The sequence below is a fragment of the Hermetia illucens genome, chromosome 3 (genome assembly GCF_905115235.1).
Source record: "Hermetia illucens chromosome 3, iHerIll2.2.curated.20191125, whole genome shotgun sequence".
NCBI classification, from domain to species: domain Eukaryota; kingdom Metazoa; phylum Arthropoda; class Insecta; order Diptera; family Stratiomyidae; genus Hermetia; species Hermetia illucens.
This window is the reverse complement of record NC_051851.1, coordinates 3810660-3837369: the sequence shown is the minus strand read 5'-3', so window position 1 is coordinate 3837369 and position 26710 is coordinate 3810660. Positions and strand designations below refer to the sequence as shown.

The 26710-nt window shown below is 43.4% G+C and overlaps 1 protein-coding gene across 1 annotated transcript in view; it reads right to left on the bottom strand.

Annotated features, from left to right (window-relative positions):
- LOC119651914 (elongation of very long chain fatty acids protein-like) overlaps positions 1-26710 on the bottom strand; it is a 132437-nt gene that overhangs the window by 70692 nt on the left and 35035 nt on the right. The window contains exon 2 of the mRNA XM_038055742.1: positions 20850-20905. The gene's annotated coding sequence lies outside the window, so the exon portion shown is untranslated. The remainder of the gene's footprint in view (positions 1-20849; positions 20906-26710) is intronic.

The window sequence follows — 26710 nt, the reverse complement described above, 5'->3', positions numbered from 1 at the left end:
GAAGGGTATTGATTCGAGATTAAGTTATTATTATTATTCTGTTAAGGGAAAGTCGCACCGCGTCCTTGAAGAACTATTGTGCCCCTTTTACTGGTTATAGTGTACCTATTGATCATAGTATCTCAAGCAGGCCTATAACCGTTAGGAACTTTAGTATGTTCCCTACTTCCAGATCTTTCAGCTTTGAATCTTGTATTAAGTGTTCTCCCCGATGCCTCGACCTACTTTGCATAAGTGCGGGACACTGTCCCAGGACGTGCATAGAGGTTTCGTCCTCCTCCTCACAAAACCTGCAGGCAGTGTCCGTAGATATCCTTAGCTTCCCTAGGTGATAGTTCAGTCAACAATGACCAGTGAGAATTCCCACTATGATTCGGAGGCTCTTTTTGGTGAGGTTTAAGCAATCCTTTGTGCGTATGGGTTCGTATCCCCCAATAAGCACCCTGGACTGCTCCATCCCTGGTAGGCCCGCTCAGTATAGTTCCCTCAACCGTTCCTCTTCATTTCTTAGAATCATAGCCAAGAAACCGTTTTCGATTCGACAGAAGGGTTCTGGCCCATATAAAGGCGTCTCTGCTCCCTTCTTGACTAGTTCGTCCGCTGCCTCGTTGCTTTCTAACCCAGCATGGCCTGGAACCCAAAGTGTCCAGACCTTGTTAGACGAGCCGAGTGTATTCAGTCTCTCAAGACATTCCCACACCAGTTTAGAGTTCACCTGGTTGGACCTAAGTGCCTTGATCGCTGCTTGGCTATCGGTGAGAATAGCTATGTTCTGCCCCCTGTAGTTCCTTTGCAGATTAAAGGAGGCACATTTGTCGATGGCGTATATTTCCGTCTGGAATATGTTAGTGTACCTGCCCATTGGCTCAAGGTAAATTTTCCTTGGACCAATGATACCGGCACCCGCTCCCTCTGCTGTGAGGGATCCGTCAGTGTACCAAGTAACCAGTTGCTGGTTTGAGCCATATGTCGCAGCCACGCTCTCCCAGTTTGCCTTGTTACTCCAACGTGTTTCAAACTTCTTATCGAAGTGAAACCTCGTTGTCATGTTGTCCCTCGGTATCAGTAATTCGGGATACCGCCTAGAAAGAATATCGATCTTCCTTCGATTTAGGCAGCTCCTCACCTCACTCATACTACTGGCCATCCTGAATATTGCTCTCTTTGCCTGCATCTGTATGTGCAGATGGAGAGGGGTTAATCCCAGAAGAATCTCCAAGGATGCCGTTGGGCATGTCCTCATTGCCCCACTAATACACAAGAAAGCCAGCCTTTGGAGCTTATGTAATTCCTTGGCTTGTGTGCTGAGTTCGGTTCTTTCTGCCCAGATTACCGCTCCATAGGTAATCATTGGTCTTACTATTGCAGTATATATCCAAAGTAGTATCTTCGGGCTGCAACCCCATTTTTTTCCTGCTATGGATTTGTAAATCATCAGAGCCCTCGTGGCTTTCCGACATGTGTCTTCCAGAGTAATTTTTGGTCTAGCGTAATTGACGTGGACAGCCTTGAGCGGTGTTCATGATAATAGAATTTGTACCTGTCGGTACCTCTATTTGCCTGCTTTCTAGCATTTTGCCCATCCAGAATGGCAGGGTGTTTCCCACTCCTTTGCGGCTCAGGGCATCTTGTATCTTTGTGTGCGATGTGTTGTCGAATGCTTCTTCGATATCCAAAAACGTGCACAGTGCAATTTCTTTTGTTTCTATGCCATCCCGTAGTACGTCTGTCAACTGATACAGAGCAGTTTTAGTTGACCGTCCCGCCCGGTAAGCGTGCTGACAATGATGTAGGGGGTTACGCGTTGGAACGTTAGTTTTAATATAGTTGTCTATGACCTTATCCACCGTTTTGAGTACGAACGATATTAGGCAGATTGGTCTGAAAGGTTTAGGGTGAAAAGGATCCTTTTTACCCGCTTTCGGAATAAAGACCACTTTTGCCCGTCTCCATGCCCCTGGTATGTATCCCAGTGCTATGCTCCCCCTTACCACCCTCAGAAGAGACTCTAAGATAATTCCTAGGCCTCTCTGGATAAGTGCTGGGAAAATGCCATCTGCTCCGGGAGATTTCAGTGGCTTAAAAGTTCCCAGTGCCCATCTTAGCCTAGCTTCTGAGCATACCTCTTTTGCAAGTTTGCAGCTCTCCTTCCTTCCCCTTTTATTCGTTGTTGGGGTGTCAGGCAGAATGTTGTTGCCTGCCACCGTGGCGTAGGACCTCGGGAAATGAGTTCTGAGAAGCAGGTGTACCCTGTTCTCCTCATTCTCGGTAAATGTCCCATCTTCCTTTTTCAAGCAGACAGAGGATATTCCCCCGTTTTTGGCTGCAGCCTTGTACAGCCTGATTGCTTCTGTGATCTGTTCGATCCCTTCACAGAATGTCCTGTAGCTGTTCCGTTTCGCTTCCCTGATCGCGTTGTTATACGCAGTCAATGCATTTTTAAACCTCTGTCAGTCTCCGGTTTGTTTTGCCCGGTTAAGAGATTAAGTTAAAACAGAATATTTGGAAAGTATCATTAACGATATGAAGGAGGTGATAATTGGAATAAGGAGGCCTTTACCCCTTCCAACTTAAGCTAAGTTGATGATGATTGGATGATTTGGTTACTATGAAAGTTGAGAAAGATTTAAGCGAGTAACATATCGAGTGGTTGACAGTTAGTTCCAGTTTTGTCAGAGAAATAATACCAAATAGTTCAAGACCGCCCCTAGGATAAGTAATAGAAACTACGAACAATAGGAGAACAAATGTTGAGGACTTTAGAGGGGGGAAAGAATGGACAGGATATGTAACCATTAGAAAATATTCTCTGGGATCAGATAAAGAGATACAACGAAGACAGCAGTCCGACGTTTTAAAAAGTTCGCCACCCAAAAGGCCAAATACCTATAAAGAGCCATAAAGAGAATATCAATTTTCGAGGAGTTTTGTGATTAGAATTTTCCGAGGAAAGTTCATCCGTGAATAATTGAAGTTTTAAAGGGAGGTGCAGTTCTCACGGCAAGCTGCATCGCAATCACCGTCGAATTTGGTAAATCCAATGCCAACAGCTGCTGAAATTGCACCCAACTGCACAAGTACATGACAATCACAATCCTCCGGAATAAAAGCAAGCCCCGTGGTAACAATCGTGGCCGTACGGGGGCCACCCTATTGACGTAGGAGCCAAGCAGCAAGGTTCCTCCAACTCGAGGTTGAATTCGCTTTGGCCGGCGCCACAGCGGATGCCATTCGTTTTACTTACGCGCTGTTTAGGTTGGACGAGGAATCGATTGGGCTTGTCTCTGGCGTCCTCGAGGAGTGCTCTTATAGGCAATCCATAGAGTAGCTCATAAAATGCCTGTCAGTGAGTGAGACGGCGAAATTTAACTACGTCCTGACAGAGCTGCGCTAGGTGACCGTGCGTCAAGCCAACTGCTGCGTGAAATGAAGCAGTTGGGTGACAAAGTCGGCTCCGAGATGCTACAGGATTTGTGGCTGCAGAGGCTTTCGGAGAGCAGAGAAGCCATCCTGGCATGTGTGGATTCGGGATTTCTGGATACGTCAACCGTTGTCGCGGAAAAAAATTCATGAGGTCCATATGCGACCCATGGTTGACGAAGTATCTTGCGACAACTTAGGTCAAGTAGCTCGGCTCCAGCAGATGGTGACAGCATTAACAGCCACCGTCTTTAAATTAGCAGAGGCCGTCGGTTCGGGGAGTACCATCGAAGGTTCGCTGAAAAGACTAAAAAATGTACCAGCCCCTGCTGTTTCTCACCAAACAAATCAGACTTCCCGCGAGTGATGGTTACTTTTACCCGAAATACAGCACACAATCTACGATCCCTTGAGGCGGCGGAACTACCTGGTCGATACAGGGCTTAAGTTTCGGTTCTTTCCGTATCCCGGCATCATAGTTTAACACCGCAACCGTAGGAGCAATGAGTATCTGGTTCCTCGCTGAAACACCCCTTTAGTTTCAGGTGGGGATGGAATGTTGCGGCGAAGCAAGCAAGTTGTGTATCGCACGCAAGTTCCAATCACGTTGGCCGTGACGTCAAAAAACAATTTTTAAGAGCTACAACTGTTTTTCGGGGTCGGTTGGAGCTCGAGCAGAGAAACGAGGTGAAGAAGATCGTCGAGAATAGGTCCAAGGTTGACAGCATGTTGTCAGTGCGTGATAAAATATATAGAGCCTTGAAGAACTCCAGAAGAAAGGGAGAAAAGAGGTGATGTGTAACCGCCAAATTATACCCTGTAGTATCGCCTAGAAAGGAAGTAGGACAGCCATATGTGTGTTTTTTTGAGCCTGACGTCGAGGGCAACAAGAACAGGAACAGGGCTTCGAATATACGCCGGAAACTGGCGACCTACCAGGATGTACAACCAAATAGAGAACAGCAGCACTCAGGTAGGTTGAAAAGGTCACGATGAGGTTGATCTGAGGGCGGAAAAAGCACTCAGGAAAGAGAAAAGAATTAAAGAGGACAGTAATTGTAGGAAGGAGTGGTAAGGAAGGATGATTTGGGGGCAGGTTGAAATCACCGCAGGGGAGAAGGGAAGGGAAGGGGGAAGGGAGGAGGTGGTTACATTTACAGAAGTTTGGAGAAGCAATCAAAAAGTTCTTCACATAAACTGGGGCGAGCGGGAGAACAAAGGGGAAGTACGCAGAGGTTATTAAAAAGGGCAGTATTAGAAAGGGAGTTATTTAGGATACAAAGGTAGTAGTAAGATAGTAAGGAGTGGCAGCGGAGAAGGAAACGGACTGAATTGCTAGGGTTGTTGCAGTCAGGAGCCTTGGGCGCCAATGGAGTTACGTAATGCAATCAAGTCTCTGTCGCAGCAGAAAATTGAGTGCCATCAAAGATGCGAAAGACACGGTGGTTCGAGGAGATGGCATATGGTAAGATTTGACACCACAATTTTGATTAGACATTTTTATGGAAAGAAGAAACGCGCTTACTGTAAAGTAAAAGAGACGCCTTTATTAGTGATCTCATCACGTTTTCGAATATAGTATTTATGTTTCTCCGGGTCCGGAGACTCTCGGTTCCACGCGCGGGTTCGAGCCGTTTTTTTTATCTCCAGGCTTAGCTCGCGGTCTGGTTTATCTCATTATGATACCCACCCCCCTCTCATTATTATACCCACGCGTCGGTATAGACACGTTGATTTTGTAAAAATGACACGTAAGGGATCGAAGCGCTCAAAGGATCCAACTTTCGAGGAAGTATAGAATAAGCGCACTGAAAATGTTCGCTATCCCTTCATGCATCTGGAATATTCCGGTGAACAAAGGTCAATCTGCAAAACAATCATCGGCGGATATGAATTACTATATTTCAATTCCGATTAATAATAATCGTTGATGCGACAATTGAATTCGATCAGGATCTTAAATTGTATTAGAGCACTTCACTCAAGATCGTAACGGTACACTAGAGTACACTGTAGTAGGTAATGCAGTCAGCATTGCGCTCACCCGAGATTATTACCTTAATGTGGCTGTGGGTGAATCCTGACTACGTCGCTGAAGAAGTTCGTAGTTCGTCAGCTAGTTGCCTGCTTACAGATATTGCTTAACGTCCGATCCCTTGTACACTCCTTGTGTTTTTTTCATCTGTCAGGCGTTTGCTGATATATATTTTTCAACAATCGCCTGATATTAAACGGGATCATTTTCATCGTGCTTGTTGGCAGTACCGGAATCCTTATTCTTCGCAATCTTGCTCAAAATATGTATGGCCTTCTAGCGCTGGCTCTTTAGCAGGACTCCGGTAGACCTCTGCTTCTCAACCGGTTTCCGGTGAGCGAAATGCTTGTCAGTCCTTGCTTTTGAAGAGGGTATGGCTGATATTCGCTACACCCAGCTTGAAGGTAGTGGATTCCAAGGCAACCACTAATACGTCTGCCGCCTCGCTTCGGGAGGTCTTTGCGGTTGGTTTCATTACAGCAGTGCTACGACTGGCATCACCCCTTCTATCGTCTGTTTTTTTTTTGGTTTCTCTCCATGACTTGGTCCCACGAGTAGCCTGGCCACCAGGAGAACTTAAGGGGCCAAAGTTATTCAGAGTTCGGATACTAAAGACCAAGCTCCCCGTGTTTGAAGGTCTTGAGGAATATGATAGCACAGTTGAGCAGTGTTTCAACTTGAAACCAAATGCTAAGCGCCTCATCCTTAAGTCGAAGAGCAGCAACTCTTCATTGAATGGATCGCTGACCGCATCAGGCAACAAAACGGCCTCAAATGCCACCGGCAATGCTTCTGGTATTTCCAAAATGATAACCACTAACCGACCTGCATCTGCTGAGGCAAGCCGCAGCGGTACACCGAAGGAAACTGTTGATAGCAACGAGCAGTTCAACAACGAAATTCCAACTTCAATCCACAAACAGAAACGGACGGTAATCGCCGTGAGTCTTGGCTGCATCCCAACGCTCTTGATAAGGTCAAAGAACGGAACAAGTTCAAGTACCATTCTCTTGTAGCACATTAATAATTTTGTCCCAATACCTGTTGTTGAAAGATAGCAACCAATACGCTTGTCAAATTTTCAGACTTCAATTCTTGTAACACATCAATGAATCTCCCAGAGTTCCTCTTGTGTTCCACTCGTCACCGAAGTTAAATTAAGCCATCACCAACGCTGGGTCGCCAGAAGTATTTCCCAATATTTTTCGCCGCCGACATAATCCAAAGAAAAGCCTTCGCAATGCGGACAACACTTCTTTTCGGGCGACTGATTATAAAAATGAACTACTAAAAATTTCCCCATAACCATCAGAATTTTAAATTTTAACACCTTGATGCCTAAAATCGCCAACTAATTCCCAAGTAGTCAGCTCCCTCACGTCAGCACAGCAGAACTCTTTCACGACCAATCCCCTCCGCTCAAGTAAGCACGATCTCCCTTTTCACATCTCCCGCTCATCAGCTGTCTCCTTCATCAGCCGGTCCTTGTAAACCTGGCCTTGAACTTTGAAGTTCATGTCGGCTTAGTGACGCCCGTTCAGAGGCAAAAGAACGGCTAAAGCATGCATTCAATGGCACGGTCATCCCTTCGCTATTTTGGAACGTTGCGTTACGAAAACAACAACAACGTTATCACCATTCAATATTCCCTTACACTATTTTGGGAAATTAAAATAAAATTTGGAATTATGCAAATGTAAATAAATTCTTGGCATTAGGGGAAAGGGACCAGTTGTTGCTTTTTTTATCAAATAAAAAAAATTACTGAATTTAGAGGTTGCATGTTGAAGTTGAAGGGATGGGAATGGTTAAATTGAAAGTAGTTAATTGGGAAAGTTAAGAAGTTTTAGGACGAGAGAAAACATATTATTAAAGGCATTCTTTCGTCAGATTGTCCCTGGACAAGACAATGAAAATGTTGTCAATGGAGTAAAGATTCTACTTTTTTGAAGATGCCAAGATCTCAGTTCTACTCCCTTCGAATCTTCCGAAGTTCTGTAAAACTATTATCCATAATGGAACGTTAAGACCTTATAACAACAAAAAACTGGGGCATAAACTAGATCCTGTCGACCCATGGGTCTCATAATTTCACTGGTGTACGTGACCTACCAAGGGTACACAAAATTTTCCGATTCAGAGATGAAATTGATCAATTAAAATGATTTTCCGAAATCATTGTAAAACCAGAAATGCATCGGATTGGAAGCATAGCAAGAGTTGAAGGTCATGTCCATTGTATCGGTTGTTGGTATCACCTTTTCACGTGGCTACATAAATACGAGTTTCCAGTGATTTATAGCCAATATGCATGCATGCAATGGAACGAAATAAACGAGTATGAATTTCCAGTAGTTCATTGGTTACAAAAAGACTCGTTTTTGATTTGGAGAGCTTTCAAAAGATGTGGTAAAGGCTGAACTTCAAGATACAGTTCCGTCAGCTGCAACTGTGATATACTGGAAGGCTTTAACGTATATATGGATTTCAAAACCACGGAACTGGTATGATTAACCATTGATGTTGGAATGTGACTGCAAGATAATGTCAAATATTCGCTCCGGTGACAAGTATCTAAGTCTGAGGTGTCACATCCATAAACACTTATAATCCAAGACTCAAGTATCGGTTATTGTTTAATAAAACTATTCATCCATTGTGGCTAATTACAGTTGTCGGAAAAACCTGTATTTTCAAAATGTATGCATGTTCCGAAATTTGAAATAATTTTCCGTCTTTCATTTGGTAATCTGTAACGCCTTTAGCTGCAAAAGAGTTGCGGTGGTGCTACTGTTTTAGATACTCAGATATGCACGCTAGTGCATGGTTAAATTGAGGAAGATGAATGGGATCAATCTGATAAACTATTTATTTTTTATCGGTTGTGATGTGAAATTTTAATTTTGAAAACGTGGTTTCGAAACAAATTGCAGGTTTTGGAAGCGCGATAGATATTTTGCTTTTTATCTATACAAAATTTTATAGGGGAGACTGGGACTAGTTGGCATAAGGGGTCAGTTGGCATTTGCCTGCTCAATTTTCCCACGGATGCACCAAAACGGTAGGTGATGTCGTTAACGGCGGAGCAATCCATCAGACCCGAGGAAACTTTAAAAAATTTGCATAGATCCAGATAGGATCTACGCTATTGTAAGAAGGGGAGGTTCAGAAAACGGAGGCAGGAGGGGTAGTCCACACTAAAGAAGCTTTTCTTAAAGGTATTCCTCACGAGGGACTTGAAGCGAACTACCCAACTAAAGTTGGATGGAGTCAAAATCAGAGAAGCAGCGAAGTATAAAGCCTGACAATTTTGCTACTCAAATGGTGACTTCTAGGCAATGAGTGTCAAAGCGGAGCTTATTGTCGAATGTGACTCCGAGGTCTTGAGTGGAATTTAGGTATGATAAGGAATGTCCGTTAAGGGAGTATGAGAGGGAAGTGGGTGAGGATTTAAGCGAGTAGCACATAGAATGACACTTTCTGACATTTAGCGCAAAACTATTAGTCGAGCATGAACGAATCAGAGTGTCTAGGTTGGATTGAAGGGATGCACAGTCCACAGGCGATGATATAGCGAAAACAGCTTAAAGTTGTCTGCATAGAGCAAGTAGGGAGAAGTAAAGAAGGGGGAAAGGTCGTTAAGGAGAAAATAAAAATAACAAAGGGTCCAGAATAGATTCCTGTGGGACGCCAGAGGAGGGGGAGAAGGAGCGGGAAGTTCAGCCGTCAAAAGAGACGCGACTGTAACGGTTGGAAAGATAAGAGGCAAGCCATAAAACAAGTGGTATGGAAACGCTTAGAGACGAGAGTTGGATCTTGTGATTTACAGTGTCAGTGGCTTTAGCGAAATCAGTGCAAATGGTATGTACATCTTGTTGTGAATTCAGACATTTGGCGACAAAGTCGGTAAAGTCAAGCATGTTGGAGGCAGTCGACCTGCGCTTAACAAAGCCGTGTTGCTCTTTCACTATGTAGTGGCCAAAGTGGGCGGACAACCAGTCGGTGACATATCTTTCAAAGATTTTGGAACAGGACGAGAGGGGGGAAATGGGACGATAATTCTCGGCTAGTGTGCGATCGCCACTTTTGTGTATGGAGATGTTGAGAGCAGGAATCACAACAGTGCAAAAACCAGACAGAGTGATTACACGAAAAGGATTCCAGCAGATAGGACGTGTAACCTAAACTAAAAGATGATATCTGGTGACTCTCGCAGTATGCATTTCTGCGGGAAGTACTACGATTCCTCATTCTTCATTTTCCAACGAGTTAAGTTCAAGGAACTAGGTTTAAGGAGATGCTAGCAAATCAGGTTGGATGATGGAAAATAATTTTATGAACTTTGTAAAACATTTCATTCATTTTACGAGATGTCCGAAAGAGAAACAAGTTTTTCTTCTCCTTGCTAACCACAACTCCCACTTGTCTATTGAGGCTCTTGATTTGCTCAAAGAGAACAGGGTTTTGGTTTTATCATTTCCTCCGCACTGCAGCCATAAGTTACAACCTTTTCGGGCCGCTCAAAAAATATGTTAACTCTGCCTGTGACTATTGGATAATGAACAATCCAGGACAAACATACTCCGTCAAAAGTAAACATTGGATTCCCACTTGCTTCGACTCGATCCAATATAACAGAAGGATTTCTTGTTAGTGGAATATGTCCTTTCAACTCAGATATATTTGATGATTCTGGATTTCTGACTTCATCTGTAACTGATCGCCTCCTATTCCTGCAGCACATTCAACGTCTACACATTCGGTAACACCTGAAGAAGTATGTTCATTACTAAAAGCAGGGCCAAGAAATGGGTCTAATCGGGGAAGAAAAAGAAGAAAACTTCTAACTTCTAACGGGCACAACAGTCAGAAACTTGCTGGCGGCTGAAAGGAATGAAGGATTAAAAAGATCAACCGAAAAGAAGAGGAAACGATTCTTTCGGATCCTCACAGGACGCGAAAAGGCAAAAAAGCCTCTCACCGGCAAAAGGACAGTCAAACAAAGTTACCAAAATTGTGGAAACTGCGGCGCTGGCTCCAATCGACCCAAGGGAGGCAAAGCCTCAAAAAAGAACCAAGGAAGCATGGACCAAGGTTGGCGGAAGGCAAAGTACGACGCAGAAAAGAAGATTACGGCCCGAATTAATCATCATCTCCAAAAAAAGGGGATATGACTTACGCTGATATCCTTAGGAAGGTCAAATCCGATCCTGAGCTGATGGACCTTGGAGAAAACATCAGCCGAATCAGACGCTCTCCAAAAGGAGATTTGTTGCTGGAGCTGAAGAAGTCTCCGGGCAAAACGGTGGAAAATTTCCTCGGCAAGGTGGAGAAGTCGTTAGGAGAAGAAACTCAAGTACGGGCCAGAAAGCAGGAGCTTGTCATAGAATGTAAGGACATTGACGAAATCACGACCAAGGAGGATATCCGCGACGCCTTAGAAAAGCAGTTCGGACCACTTGGCTTGCAAGATTCTGCAATCAGGGGACTGAGGAAGGCATACGGAGGCACGAAAATGGCAACCATAAGCTTACCAGCGAAATGTGACTGTGACAGGTCAAAAAGTTGCAGAAAATGTGGGGGAGAAGGCCATATGTTCAGCGAGTGCAAGGCTGAGCCTGACTGCATGCTCTGCAAGGAAAAAAAGGGCGTCGACTGTCGGCACGTTGCAGGCAGCAGCGGATGCCCAGTGTTTAGGGGAGCCTTGAATGCAGTAAAAAAAATGAGGTTGATACAAATCAACCTCAACCACTGCGAGGCAGCGCAAGACCTTCTCTCGCAGACCATCTATGAGAATAAGACAATAAGAGCGATGCCTGGACTGTAGATGAAACTGGCAAGGCGGCAATATGGGCGTGTGGAAATCAAGCCATTCAAGAAGTGATGGAGTTTCCAGAAGTTGGATTCGTCAGGGCAAAAATAGCTGGTATCTATATATATAGTTGTTATGCTCCACCAAGCGCGACATTAACAGAATTCGAAGGAATGTTAGGTATGCTAGTCTCGGATGCAAGAAGTCGAAACCCCAAGATCATAGCTGGTGATTTCAACGCTTGGGCCGTGGATTGGGGCAGCCGCACTACGAACACCAGGGGCCGTATCCTGCTCGAGGCTTTCGCGGGCTCAATAGTCGATCTGACATATGTGAGTACCACATTGGCGAGGAGAATGACATGGCTTGTCAGTGAGCATTATACTCACAGCGACCATCAGGCGATTTTCCTCCAGATCGAATATGGGCCATGCGTCGATATGTGTCCCCGTGAGGATAGAAACCGGGTCTGGTCCGTGAAGAAGCTTGAGGAGGATGCATTCATGGAGATGCTATTAGGAGGCCAAAGTCCCGATGGTGCGGCTACGGAAAAGGTAGAGCAAATGATGGGACGCATAACGAGAGCATGCGACGCTGCTATGCCGAGGCGACGAGTTCTCGCAAAAAGGCGCTCAAACTATTGGTGGAATGAAGAGATCGCGGTGTTACGGGATGCATGTTTTCGTGCTAGAAGGATCTGCCAACGAGCTAGAGCAAGACCAGACTTCGACGAGAAACGGCTAGCATATGTGAACCTTCGAGGTAGGCTTAAGCGGGCTATACGAACCAGCAAGCGAGAATGCTTCAAGGAACTTTGCACAGAGGCAGACCAAAGCCCCTGGGGAACAGCGTACAGGATAGTTATGAAGAAGATGAGAGGGCGAACACCACAATTGACCTGTCTGCATCTTCTGCTCGATATCGTGATGGCGCTCTGCCCCCCGGATAAAGGGGAGCGCAAACAACACAAGCAAGTATTGGACGTCTACACCATACCTGCAAATTTGCCGGAGACTTGGTGATAACAAAGCACCCGGTCTGGATGCTGTTCCCAATAGGGCCCTTAAACTCGCTGTTAAGACCAGACCCGACTGGTTTATCAGCGTGTTTGAAACATGCATGATAGAAGGAGTTTTCCCCGACCGGTGGAAGAGGCAAAAACTAATTTTGCTCCCGAAGCCGAATAAGCACCCAGGACACCCATCATCATACCGACTGATTTGCCTTATCTACACAGCAGGAAAGATGCTCGAAAGGGTCATCTTCAACAAACTGCTCCCTATCATTGACTATAAGGATGGACTATCGGAGAGACAATTTGGATTTCGTCAAGCCCACTCAACGATCGACGCAGTAGACGTTGTTTTGAAGCTGGCTCGAGACGCGATATCGTCTAACAAATGCTGTGCCGTGGTGACGTTGGACATCAAAAATGCGTTCAATTCCACAAGCTGGGAGTGGATAAAAAGTTCACTGGCTAAAACGGATGTCCCTAGTTATTTGACTAAGCTCCTCAACAGTTACCTTTCGGAGAGGACACTTTGGTACGACATGGATGAGGGATCCAAGCAGGACACCGTCACCGCAAGAGTAACACAGGGCTCAGTGTTGAGTCCTCTCCTGTGGAACGTCATGTACAATAGGGTCCTTGTCCTTCCTGTGGCAAAGGAGGCCACGATAATCGGTTTCGCAGATGATCTAGCTGTTGTTGTCGTCGCGAAAGAACCTGAAGATGATGAAATGTACGCTAACGAAACAATTAGCGCCATAAAAGCGTGGCTGGAGATGGTTCAGCTTGACCTTGCGGAACAAAAGACGGAGGCGGTCTTGATTACCAATCGTAGGAAGAGGAATACGGTTAATATTCGTGTTGGTGGTCACGCCTTCATTTCGAAACTGGTTATCAAATACCTAGGGGTGATGATTGACGCTAAAATCAATTTCAAGGGACATCTGGACTATGCCTGTGAGAAAGCGACAAATACCAGCGTATCATTAGCGCGGATGATGCCTAAGATTGGAGGTCCAAGGTACAGTCGCAGATTACTTGTGGCAGGAGTGATTCGCTCTACACTATTATACGCGGCACCAGTTTGGGAAGAAGCACTAGCGTGGGAGAGTAATCGTAGGAGGGTGAATATGACTTACCGCTTAGTGGCGCTAAGGGTGTGCAGCGCCTTCAGAACAAAATCAGGCGAAGTAGCGTGTGTTATTGCGGGAATGATTCCGATAGACATTCTAGCAAGTGAGGCACGCTGCCTGTACGACACAAGGAAAATGAATCCTCTTGAAAAGGATGCAGGATACCGAAAGGCGGCAAGGCGAGAGTCGCTGGAGAAGTGGCAGAAACGGTGGGACAACTCACAGAGGGGTCGCTGGACATACACTTTGATTCCCCGTATTGAGGAGTGGATCCAGCGACGACACGGTGAGATTAACTACCATCTGATGCAATTCCTGTCAGGACATGGTGGTTACAGGAAGTACCTGCATCAATTCAGGCTGGATGATTCTCTCTTGTGTCCTGAATGTGGTTGCACACCTGAGGACCCGGAGCATGTTATGTTCTACTGTCCACGAGTCTGGAAGACTCCCTGAAAACCAACCTAAGCCCGCAGAACATCGTCGGGGAAATGTTGAAGTCGGAGGGAAACTGGTGTGCGGTGAACTCCGCAATCAAAAGAATACAAGAGGAACCTGGAAGAGCGGAGTGCGCAAGGAGGACGCGAAGAACGCAAGGCTTGGTCCCATAAAGCGCAGTCCAGCCCGCGAAGTAATGCTTTACGGCGGTCCCGCGGAGAAGGAATAAGGAGAAAGGGGGGGGGGGTGGTTTTAGTAGGTGAGTATCCCACACGCTGCTGCAACCTGGCGCGGCAGTGTCTTTATAAGATTTCCGTCTCCATCCATAAAAAAAAAGACCGACAGACATTGAACCGATTTTAATAAGGTTTTGTTTTGCAAACAAATAATATATTTTGTTGTCATCGGTTTATCATGGTTCAAGCAACCGGTTCTATATGAGTCAATTTGGATATATTTTCTCTTTCAAGTTCTGTGGCTAGTGCTGAGACCTGATGACTCCAGGGAGCCGCTATGTTGCTAGACCTTTAATTGAGATTCCGGTTATTTCCGCCAGACAAGACTAAATTTGCTACCTTGGCGACTTGAAATCCAAACAACTTCTGGAAAGATACTTTCTGCTATTTATTTGCACAATCTCCGAACATTCTTTCTAATAATTCCGCTTGATGGTTTTCACTTTCACCAGAGTATCTTGTCTACCATCATCGTCTGCTTCTGCAGAACGTCGCTTGTGCTACTCTTTGACGAGGAGAGAATAGTATCTACGTACGTACGACCCATAATTTACTTGAGTACAGATGAAGTATGCTCCATAATAGCTCCATAGTCTCATTTTGTCATTCATTGTAAAATAAAGACGATGGAACATACAATCCGCTTATGTTGATGCTGTTGAGCATGCAACCAAAAAAGGCTTTCATACCCTTTATGGACAAGGTAAAAATCTTCCTTTGAGCTCTCCAGCGTATCACCAGGAAAAGCCTTTCACTATAATTCCAAACTTTCCTGTTTTTCTCTCAACGTCCTGTATTTATTCTCGTCCATCGTGCTCTGTTGCAGCTCTTATGGCTTTCAGTGTGGGGGAGATATGATGGTGATAATAAATCCGATTAAAAATGTTTGACGATATTCCGCAAAAAAAAGTAACGACGAGCTGAAAACTTATTGCAATTGAATAAGAAAAAGAATGCGGTGTTGAATTGTCGTAATCCTATCTTAATGGTTGCTTTAATATGTATCTATTTTGTTTCAGATTTAGATGAATTTAAGTGGACCCACTGAGGAATTAGCATCAGAAATGTGTTAAATAAATTTATGCATGGGGTCGAACAAAAGTGGAATATTCTGGAGTTAATTATTAGAAAAAATTTTTCGCGGAAACTAATTTGATTAACAGTAATTGGCACAAGAAGTGGAGGTTAATTTTGTCGGAAGCTGTTTGTTGGTATATGGAGTATATTCAACATAAGCTGATTAAATAATTCAGTAGGAACATGAAATGGCGCTTCAACCCCGAATGTGCTTCAAAGCTGCACAAAATCATTGTAGTTTTTACATTTTCAAAGGGAAATCCTCGAGCAACTGGAGCTGGAGTATTTATTGTGAATATGTTTACATAGATGGAGTTCTATACAATTTATGAGGTCTGTTCATGAGGAATTTACTAAATGACTTGTAATTTTGTGAAGTATCTACTGGCGGCATGTTGATATATTCGGATCTTCTGCTATGTAACGACAAGATACTAGGAGGACCATCAGAAATACTGCAGTTCTCCCGGCTTTACAAAAGCTTGATCGGTGTAAGATATGAATTATCAAAAATGGATATCTTTTTTCTTACCTTAAAACCTTTCAAAAAAAGGCGACGCCCAGAATCAGGGCGAGAACCAGGTGTACAAGCTTAAATTCCCTGTTTGCTCACAGACGGCGTCAGTGAGCGTATCACGCTGCTATCAGCACGCCATATTTTTTTTAGTACATCTGTCATCAATTGTCAGTGCATATCATCAGCAATTTCATGCAGAAACATATTTTTTCTCTTCAATAATCATGGCCAGTTTTGCTCCCGGAAAGAAGCACTTGTGGGAAGCTTTGCTTTTTTACTTCACTCTGAATAAATCAGTCGCTGAATAGCATCGAATCCTTGTGGGGACCTACGGCGGCAATGCGCTATCGGAAACAACGTACCCAGGCTGGTTCCGTCGGTTCAAAGATAGCGATTTTGTTCTGAACGACAAGGAGCGTGATAGTCGGCCCACGAATTCGAGGCTCTTTTGGATGGGGACGATACTCCAAATGCGAGCATTTTGCTCGCCAACCAATTCGGTGTCTTTCAACAAGCCGTTCCCATGCGTTTACTTGCAATGGGGAAAGTTCAAAAGATCGGGAAATGGGTGACGCACGAATTGATCGACAGGCAGATGGAGCGTCCTCAAAACTTTTGCGAAATCTTGCTTACCACACACAAAAAAAGATTTTTTTACATCGGATTGTGACTGACTACAAAAAATGGGTTTATTTTGAGAATCCTAAACGAAAAAATCGTGGGTTGATGCCAGCCAACCAGCGATATCTCTTGCGAGACCAAATCGCTTCGGACGGAAGACGATGCTGTGCGTGTGGTGGGATCAACGGGGTATTGTCTACTATGAATTGTTGAAACCTGGTGAAACTATCGATGCCTTTTATTATCACCAACAACTCATCAAATTGCATCGTACTCTGAATGAAAAACGGCCGGGATATCAACAAAGACATTAAAAGCTGATTTTCCTCCATGATAATGCTCGGTCACATACTTCGAAACTACTTAGAAACGCTCCATCACGCTTATTCACCAGACGTGCCCCCATCCGACTATCGCGAGAGATGGGCAAAATGTGTAGATAGCAAGGGTCAGCATTTTGAATAGAGTTTTCTTTGGTTCCTATAAAAAAATGTGTTTTTCTTGAGAAAAAAAAAAACAGCGGATTTAAGCACAAGTACACCCGGTATATACGAAATCAAAGTTCGCAGCGGCCTATGTACCTCAAGAAACCATCCGCAGTTCGCAAGCAGATAAAATGGCATCCGATTTATGTGCTTTAAATAACAATCTTCTTCTTTAGTTTTTGGTCTGTCCGGTTGCGTGCTCAGCTCGTTTGGAACAAATTCGCCATTGCTTTCCTCCGTAAGTTCGGTTTTTGTAAGTTGAGATATTTTCGAATGACAAATTATGGTTGGTCCCTTGGTCATTCCCTGATAACTTGTTTGAATGGCTTATTTAACGAGTTACTATTAGTTTCTCCTTCGACGATTACCTACCTTGTCGTGGTGAGGGGTCTCAGTAAGGAGGATTCTTTGGGAAACCAGAGGTGGCGCTTGAAACTAAGCGGTAATCAAAACCCCAAACCAAGGTATGACTACTGTGCCGAAGTGAGCGAAGAGGTAACCTTGAGTTCATCAACGGAGAACCTGATTCTACACTCAGATTCTGCACTTATTCAAGTGGAAACCAACTCTATTAGGAACAGGGAATTACATTATATTAACAGAGAAGCCAAAGCATCACTTCTGACCTCGAGCTCCGAGCAAACGGTCTTCGGGCAGACCGCCTCCGGGGAAAACACAAACCCCATCTGCGGGTAAAGGCAAACCAAAGCAGCAGCAGTCTTCAGTCGATCTCAACTCTCTGGCTCAGATTGATTACAAAGAGGGTTCGGCCAGCAGCGGGCAAGTTCTCATTTACAGCCAAGGCTATCGAAGCCGATGGGTGGGTCTTGAATGACAACACCATCCTCGCAAGGGATTATGTGTCGGTAGGTGTGAAATGTTACGGATAAACTTTGCCAGCGAAGGCTCGAATGGGTGGCTCAGACAGTACTGCTCTTCCTTCAACGATGTGTAGGTGGGTGTGGGACTGAACCTGAGGGTTTCTAAGCTATCATCATTTAAAAAGTGTTTTCTCTGGCTTGCAGAACAGGAGCGTAATGGTGCTGATATCCTGGAACAATTTGGATTCTAGAAGAGCCTGATCATCTCCACCTGGATGCTGTTAGGCGGCGAAGCGGGGGGAAGAGCCGATAGTCCGGGATCTTTCCTCACTATCGGCGTTCCTGAGCTGGATATTAAGAAGGTTCGCGAACAAATGCGCTGTCAGCCATACTATGGGCGACCATCAGATTAGGACTGTGGGCTCCTAAAACCATTGAAGGGACATTCAGCCTACGACATCTTCATCTGCATCGTAGATGAGGTGCCTTATCTTTCAAATAAATTTTTATAAAGGGGCAATGGCACTCATCAGTTGCAGGATCAATAGCTGATATTTCAAACAAGGGCTATGGGTTCTTGGTAGGGAAATTAGAGGCTTAAACTTTCGACATGCTGACTTGTTGTATGCCAATGGGAGTGGTATACCCTGCTCTTGCATGGTGGTTTCAAAAGACTTCCAAGCTATCTCGGTTGATGACCTATTTGATGGGGACACCACAACGATCAAATTGATCATAAAAAGTTAACAGGGAGATAAGAAGATTCAATGGTGTTCTACTTATTTCCCTTATGCAACACCCTTTCAGCAACACTTAGAGCATTTTCGAAAGGATAAAATGGATTTCGTGCTTCGATTCATCACTATTGATGAGATTTGGGTATATCACCATGATCCTGAATCAAAACAATAGGCTAAAGAGTGGTGTGAACTTGGTTCTTCGGTTCCTGTTATGTAACTCAAGATGCTAGGATGACCATCAAAAATACTGGAGTCCTCCTGGCTATACGAAAGAGACTGCAAGATAAGAATGAGGAGTATCGAAAATGGATATCTTCTGCAGCTCGCAAGCATAGATAAAAGCGAATACAAATAATGGATCTAAACTACAACCTTTTTCATTGACCTTTGCCCTGGTTGGTAGTGGGATCGCCTCGTCTGACACGAATGCGTCACTTCTCTTTCCCGTAAGCTCGGTTTGATGCGAGTTGGGAAGTTTTCAAATGGCCATCTAGCGCGAAAATACTTCGCAAAGATTTTCTTTCATCTCCTGCCACTATAAAACATTCTCCAATTTCTAAAAGCCTACGAACGGCGCAAGCAGAGAATCGTTTAGTAGGCGATTCTAGGGGTTAGTGCATAGGTCTAGTAAAAGGATTGTATTGCGGTTTACCCAATCTTGTGTACGAGGATATTAACGGGGACGTCTGCCTATAGCATTCATTCCACTCTAACTGCACTACTTTGTATATTACACACCACAAATCTGAATCCTTCAGCGGGAGACGGACAAGCCTGCCTTTACCTAAGCGTAAATGGTTCCTTCGTTGCCTCCAGGGGATCATAAAACGATTATCTGCTTCAGGCCGGCTTTCCTCATTTTATCGTGTCCACGAGTAGCCAGGCAATTGACAAGAATCTTGCTTATGAGGGCACTAATGCATGAACTGAGTCTGCAGGATCGGCATGATCCTGCCAATATTTTTTCCAAGTCAGTTGAATGGTTTGACAAGTGTCAATCAGTTCTGCCGACAAAACTGCATTGAAAAACCAACCAGCAACCTTTTGATCTTCAAAGGCAAACGTCGCTAAGATGGCCCTACGATTGAAATTTGAGAGCCTTCTCTTTACAGCGAGGTCATGCTCCATTTAATCACTTTTGAAATATCCATGCTTATGAGCTCCTTTAACTACCTTTAGGTGCAATTCTGACACGCGAGCAATATTTCTCCAATGTTGTCTCGATACTATATGTTCTGAGACTATCGCAACTTCTTTTGGAATACTTCTATGAGTGGATTAACTTCTAGATTTTCCTTCTTTCTTTATTTTGTTTTATTCTCGGGGTTCTTCCAAAAAGCCCGTTTCGACCTCCCTAGATGCACAACTGAACGCAACTTCGTGTCCAAGAAGGTCACTATTAGGTAATCCATGCAATACAGATAATCCTCCAACACCAAGTCTGCCTGTCTATCGGTTTGTCTGCCTATCTGGTCTGTCACATGCGATTTGCACGGAAACGGCTGAACCTATTGTCACGAAATTGGATGAGAACGTGTGGTTTGTTCCTCCCTTTACATAGTGGGACCATTTTTTGTTGAGTTTAAGGGGGGGGGGGGGGGGTCTCCCCACATGGGAAAGAGGAGTGCGCTTTTTTTCGCCGAATATGGCCGTGTGGGGTATCAAATCAAAATTAGTACTTTTCGAAACGAGATTTTTAACATTGGGTGAAACATAGGGTAGTCGGGGCTCAAAATGTGGGTGACAGAGACCAACGCCCTCTAGGAAAAAGAGCTAACTTTATCTGAGCTTTTGATGGAGGGACGTCATAAAAAGATTGAAGAGGAGAGGACTCAACACATAACCTTGGGGAATCCCGTTATCTACAGAGACCTGATGTCTATTAATCGTGAGTTTCCTGCTAATCAAAGCTCTTTCTAACCATATAATGATACCAGAGGGACTGTTCATGCGAGCCAAATAGCCTTCCCAATGAGACGGGTTAATAATCTCATAAGCTTTACTGTTGTCCATCGAGATATGACTTTTCTCAATGGAGAGGTGAAGAAGTTTAAGCATGAGGTGCTGGATCTATCCCCTTGTAGACGAACCAAATGTCCGCTAGACAGAGATGATACTCAAGGAAAAGTTTTAACATGAATTTTAACATTGAGTTTACGAGCTTAAAAAGAGATTGAATAGGATTTTTAATTGTTGATTTCGTTTTGTGGCCTCACTTTCTAAGGTTTTGTGTAAAACAGAGAGCAGAAAGACCAGAACATTCTTTTTGCCAATTTAACACACCAAGAAACTCCTGTGACAAGAAGAGTTGGCTGGCATATGAAGTCACTGACATCGTGCAAACCTTAAACCTTAAAATGTTAAATGCCGCCGAAGTTTTGCACGAAGAACAAAACTCCGTCACTGACATCAAAAGGTATTCTTCTTCTCCCCCACCCATATTAGTTGTTAATGTATATTATTAGTCGTTAATGTTAGCTTCAAAATGTAAAGCGTAAAACTTACCACAACTCTTCGAAATTCAATTGAATCGCTGTCTGCACGACTGGTAGCGGTGATTACTGCAAGGAGAAGAAAATAATAAGCTATAAAAATGACTGCATGTAATTTTGTAAAATGATTTACATATGAATGTATTTGCACAGTAAAATGGTTAAGACAAAATACGCAAGTCGTGGCAGTGGAAGGCTGGGGTTCAAATTTCACAGGTGGCAGAGGTTCTGGGAATGGGATTTATTGCACTTTTTGGGGCATACATGTTTCATCATCATCAACGGCGCAACAACCGGTATCCGGTTGAGGCCTGCCTTAATAAGCAACTCCAGACATCCCGATTTTGCGTCGGTGCCCACCGATTCGATATCCCTAAAAGCTACGCCATCGCTCCATCTCAGTCTGCCTCGTCTTCTTTTTCTAGCATAGATATTGCCCTTATAGACTTTCCGGGCTGGATCATCCTAATCCATACGTGTGACTCGCCCACCGTAACCTACTGATCCGAATGTTTCACCCGGCATTAGAAATATCATCAGCTTAGAAAAGTATTAATTGAGCCCTTTCATTTGATACCCCACATGACCACATTCTGTTAAAAAAAATTACATTTTGGCCCCGCCCCGCACTCCCCCCCTTTTATACAACTGTCAAAACGAAGAATGGTATGGAAGAGTATCGAGACTCTTCATTTGACACCAAACATGACTATATTCGGTGAAAAAAAATGTACACCCCCCTTTTGCATGTACGAGGATCCCCCTTAATCTGTCAGAAGAGAAAATAGTGAGGAAGGGACAGTTGGTTTCGGAAATATGGTATTTGTTGTTTTTTGCAAATTGTTAGCGAATAAAGGAAATCATTTTCTTATCCAATTAAATTTAAACTCGGGTTAACTAACGATTTCCTAACTCAGACCATCGTTTTTTTGCATGTCGCTTTCCTTTCTATAACGCCCACACAAAGTTCCCTTTTATGTAAATATATGGTTGCCATTTACTCCTTGGTGGGGCACAGGGCGTCAACCACACCTGCATGCCACAGTTCGCGGTTACTTGACATGCGGTTCAGCTCCTCTCATGACTTCCCGAGACACTCGCACTCCTTCTCTACTGTTCTGTGCCAAGTGCCCTTGAGGCGACTCACTTGTCGGCATTCCTGGGAGAGTGGATTTCACTGTTCATTGTCGCTTCACCTTAAAGTGTGACCTATCCACTGCCATTTCTGTCTTCCAATCACAGTGCGTACGAGTGCTAGGCTTATGTGTCGACCACGTTGTTCGTTTGAGATGACACACTGACACTATCTCAAACGAACATCAATTCTTCTTGGAGACGGTTCGTGGGAAGGTGGGAATTGTGACCGCTTACACATACAGTGAGTACTATAAATGCAAAAGGGGGGTGTCAATTTTTTTCATCAAATATATCATAGTTATATGGGGTATCAAATGAAAGGTCTCTAGTACTTTCCGAAGCCGGTCTTGGTTTCGACATATGTTGGAAAGGTGGTGAGTGCGTGCGGTCGAAATAGATTATTTTTTTGACGAAGCCATTCTCTCAAAATCAAGTGGCTGTCAGCAGATGGTGCCTAGGCTCCAAAATACCCTCCATAGAGACATCTGTTCAAATAAAGTTAATAATAGTCTATTACTAGCATTTTTAGCAATTGGCTGCAAAACCCCCTTAAGTTCATTCTAGCACCACGAAATTTGCAACAATGTAGGGTAAAATATAGGATACCAAGTTTGGTGGAAATCGCACTGTTACTAACAAAGTTATAATAGGTGAAAGTTGCGCTTCTTTTCAAATTCAAAGTTTTAATTGTCAATATCACCTGAATGTGGATATTTTCACATAATATGTGGGGATAAATGCACAGTCAAATGTCTTTAAAAAAGAAATACATGAAACTTTTCATACCTGAAGCGCCCAGCTTCTGGTTTCCCGACTTGTTTGATGTTGGAGAAACGTTCCTCTAGTGTAGAGATGGCTTTTTCATAGTTCAACGCATCCAAACTAAGATGAGAAACCGCTTCCTTCGTATCTTCTTTCAGATAGCTCAGCAAGTATTGCATTTTCTGTATTGGGTCTACCGTGGGGTTGCTATGTATAATAGCCTTGAACAGGCCAATGAATGACTTCCATTGCGTGTAATGGCCACTGAAGTGTGGTATCTCAACTGTCGATAGCCTTGGAACATTGCTATATTGCACATTGATGTCCCAGATTCAAGAAGGATGTAAGCCGTCCTAGAAGTAGGACTTGCTACTGGCTGGTATACTGGCGTAGTAGTTGGATTCGCTGGGGCGGAAGGCGTAGAGAGGACTGTGAAGACCCAGTCTTCTACACCGATGGCTCAAAAACAGAAGAGGGTTCTGGAGCCGGAGTCTACCTCTCGAATAAAAACGAGAAGTGGGCTATTCCTTTGGGACAATATGCAACGGTTTTTCAAGCCGAAGTATATGCGATCCTAAGGGCAACAAACTGGGTGATTGACGAGCGGTTGAAGGGCAGGCGCATCGCAATCTGCAGTGACAGCCAAGCTGCATTGAGGGCATTGAGCAGTCCTTTGATCACCTCGAAAATCGTTCAGGAATGCAGAAACCGTTTGAACTCTATGTCTAGATTCGGAGCCAGCAATTGGAGTATCAGTAGCATTGGCTAAGTCTGCTTTCAAAAACTGGGAACAAGCTTCCCATAATGACAGGTGGCAGAGCCTAAATGCTCCTCGACACACCAAACTTTTCCTGCCAGAACCCAACATACGTACCGCAAAGTTTATCCTGTCGAAAAGCAGGAGGACTTACAGGTGTATTGTGGGCATTCTGACTGGCCATAATTCACTAGCTGGGCATATGTTCAGAATAGGAATTACCGAAGATGATACGTGTCCCTCCTGTAATGAGGAAGCGGAATCCACAGAGCATTTCCTATGTGAATGCCCCGCCTATGGACGCATCAGGCATCAGATCTTTGGTGCCGATGTCCTCCAATTGCGACGGGTAGCATCACATCCACTAACGGAAATCCTGCGATACGTTAACGAATCCGGAATATTCCGTTATACGGGGGTGGCGAGTACAATGGGCCAACACGGCCTGAGTGCTCAGAAGCTGTAGCTTCTCCCCCACCATACACACACACAATAGTTCTAGGCCATAGCGAGGCGATTGCGGATGTTGCACGTATTGAAAAGTTGGCAGGATTGCGACCTACAAGTATTTTGTTGTTGGGGCCGTTATAATCTGTTTCGCCGTAGGTAATGCGTAGCCTCTGACAGGGTTAGAAACATTACCAAGGAGTTCGTACTTCTCCGTATAGATCGCCCTTGTAGCCATGTAAAGACGTCTTGTAGCACCATACAAATCCTGTGTATGATATGCATGCTTTTCCGTGAGAGAAGCTAGCAGCACCTCGTGGTTTGCTTCAAATGTGCTGAAGTGTTTGTCGATGTCTGCTAGCCTTTTCTTGAAATAGTCGACAGTTTTCCTGGAACTGCTATCCTTTTTGTAGTTACGCGACGAATTCTCGACGAACTTCGACAAGCACCGTTGTTTTTAAAGAAGCTTCGATATCCTTTTCCCAGTCCGGAATTGCTGCAGTCGCCAAACAAAATGAAGACGAGTGTAATTGACGCTGGAGTCGCAGGAAGCGAGGAGTCGCAGTCAGACACGCCAACTGGGATAAATATTTCAATTTTCAATGCTGGATGGATCTAAATGATCCGTCTCGACGAACTAATGTTCGAAGGCAATCTTGTATTGTAGCCGATTTAGTAACTTCAGCCACTAATCTTATTGCAAGTTGGGGAAACTTGTTGTCACATATTTTCCTCACCTTGTTCAGCTTCTGAACACCGCCTGCATTATCCTGTTTACGTCTATACGGTTCTTCCTTTTCTTCCGTCTGGTATTTTCAACACCAATAATATAATAATAATATGCAAGAAGTTAAACCAGTTTTCAATTTAAATTGCGCGGCTAAACTGTCAATTAAAAATTTCTTGTCTAAGTTGGCAGTATTGTGACAGACATCTGCAATAAAGTTTACGTCAAATGATTCATTACTTTCAGTTTTACGTTTGGTTTTGTATGACGCTTAGAGGGCATTCGGTGATTTTTGCTATGTCTAATTATATTGAGCAAAGAAGTTGGATAAAATTTTGTCTACGGAATGAAATTTCCGGTATAGAAACGATCTGGATGAAATATAAAGCCTTTGGGGACTATATTTTGTTGGAAGGGAATGTTCTCAAGTGGTATAAACAGTTCAAAGGAGGTTGAGAAAATGTTGTAGACGAAAAGCGTTCTGGACGACCATCACTGACAAACAATATGCCAAGATATGTTAGAGATCTTGCTGATGGTGTTGGTATTTCAAAAGGATCTGCAAATACTATTTTGAAAGATATTTTAGACTGGAAACGTGTAAGGTCTCGGCTAAAACAACAAAATTTTCGTCGAAAGAGAGTACTCGCTCTGAAAGGATTGCTTTGACGGCCACGAAATTGATTTGCAAGAATAAATATATACATTTTGAAATAAAAAAAACTGATCTTAATTTTTGGACACAGTAATATGTATTTCGTTCCCTAATTCTTCTAATTCCCTATTGCTTGTCCGTGCATTTGAAGGGTGTCCCGAAGTCATGGTTAATTTTTAATTTCTCCCTTACTAATTTTGTAATTTTAATTCTCAATTGTTAATCTTTTATCTAAATTGAGTTTTAGATGTAGAATTTCAAGTCAAACATAAAGCGATGGGGTTTCTAGTGCCTCTGAAGAATCAAGATACCCTGATTTTTATTGGAGAATAATCGCAAAGATTACATAAGGAATTTAGATATCGTTTTCAATTGTAAAGAAATTCAACGTTCGAACTACATATACAAATTTGTGAATAGTCTCTTCCGCCATACAATTAATAGTTACTTTCAATTTCTAATTGATACCATATAAGATACGGGTCATGCACTTTCCTTCGATATTCATTGGCAAAGCTATTCTGTTGAAAGATACACTATTTGATTAAATTTAATTACCCGCAAGAAAAGTAAGTACTGTGGGAAAAAGGTCACAATTGGGCGGAAATGTACGATTTCGTAAGATTTTTGTCTGCTAATTGACAAACTACTCGGATTCTCTTTTCCCGGTCTTCGTTTACCTCAAACATGCCAAAATCTTGAATGGAATGACCGTTCAAGATGACTAACCAAAAAAAAAAAGATAGAAAATAAAATAAGATAATAAAATAAATATTGAACTTTCAATGCCAAAAAGCCAAGTCTTGGCCATTTACTAATTAAATTCTACGTCAAATTTCATGCAAAATTATTTAGCCTTTGTAGATTTTTTTCCTAATGCGGAAAATTATAAAAGGCAGACCTGTTTTCACAGCATATGTAAATCCAAAACCATAGGAAAATGTTTGGATTGTGATATTTGGTTATTTGAACTTTGTACCTAGTATTTTCAGTAAAATCGGTTTGATTGCAGTTCAATTAGCATCTATGGCGAATTCGCGTTTATGCGTCAAATACGGGGATTTTGGAACTCATATTGGACTAAGCGACTTTGGTAGCATGTTTGATGTGGCTGGGTGAAATGGGGGTAATGTTTAATGTACTCGATCACCAGACGAAAATATCTACCGGGAAGAAATTGACTTGTTGGTGATAATATGGAATTGATTATGTCCGGTTATGACGTTAGTCGAATTTTATTTGTAATTTATATTAGACTTTGGCACAAACCTTCCATTAAAATCGAAAGTCTCACTATGGAATGACATTGAATTTTCAAGGAGGAAAGACAAAGTTGAACTTTAGGTCAATGTTTTAACATAAATTAAACATTGAAAGTAAAATAACTGT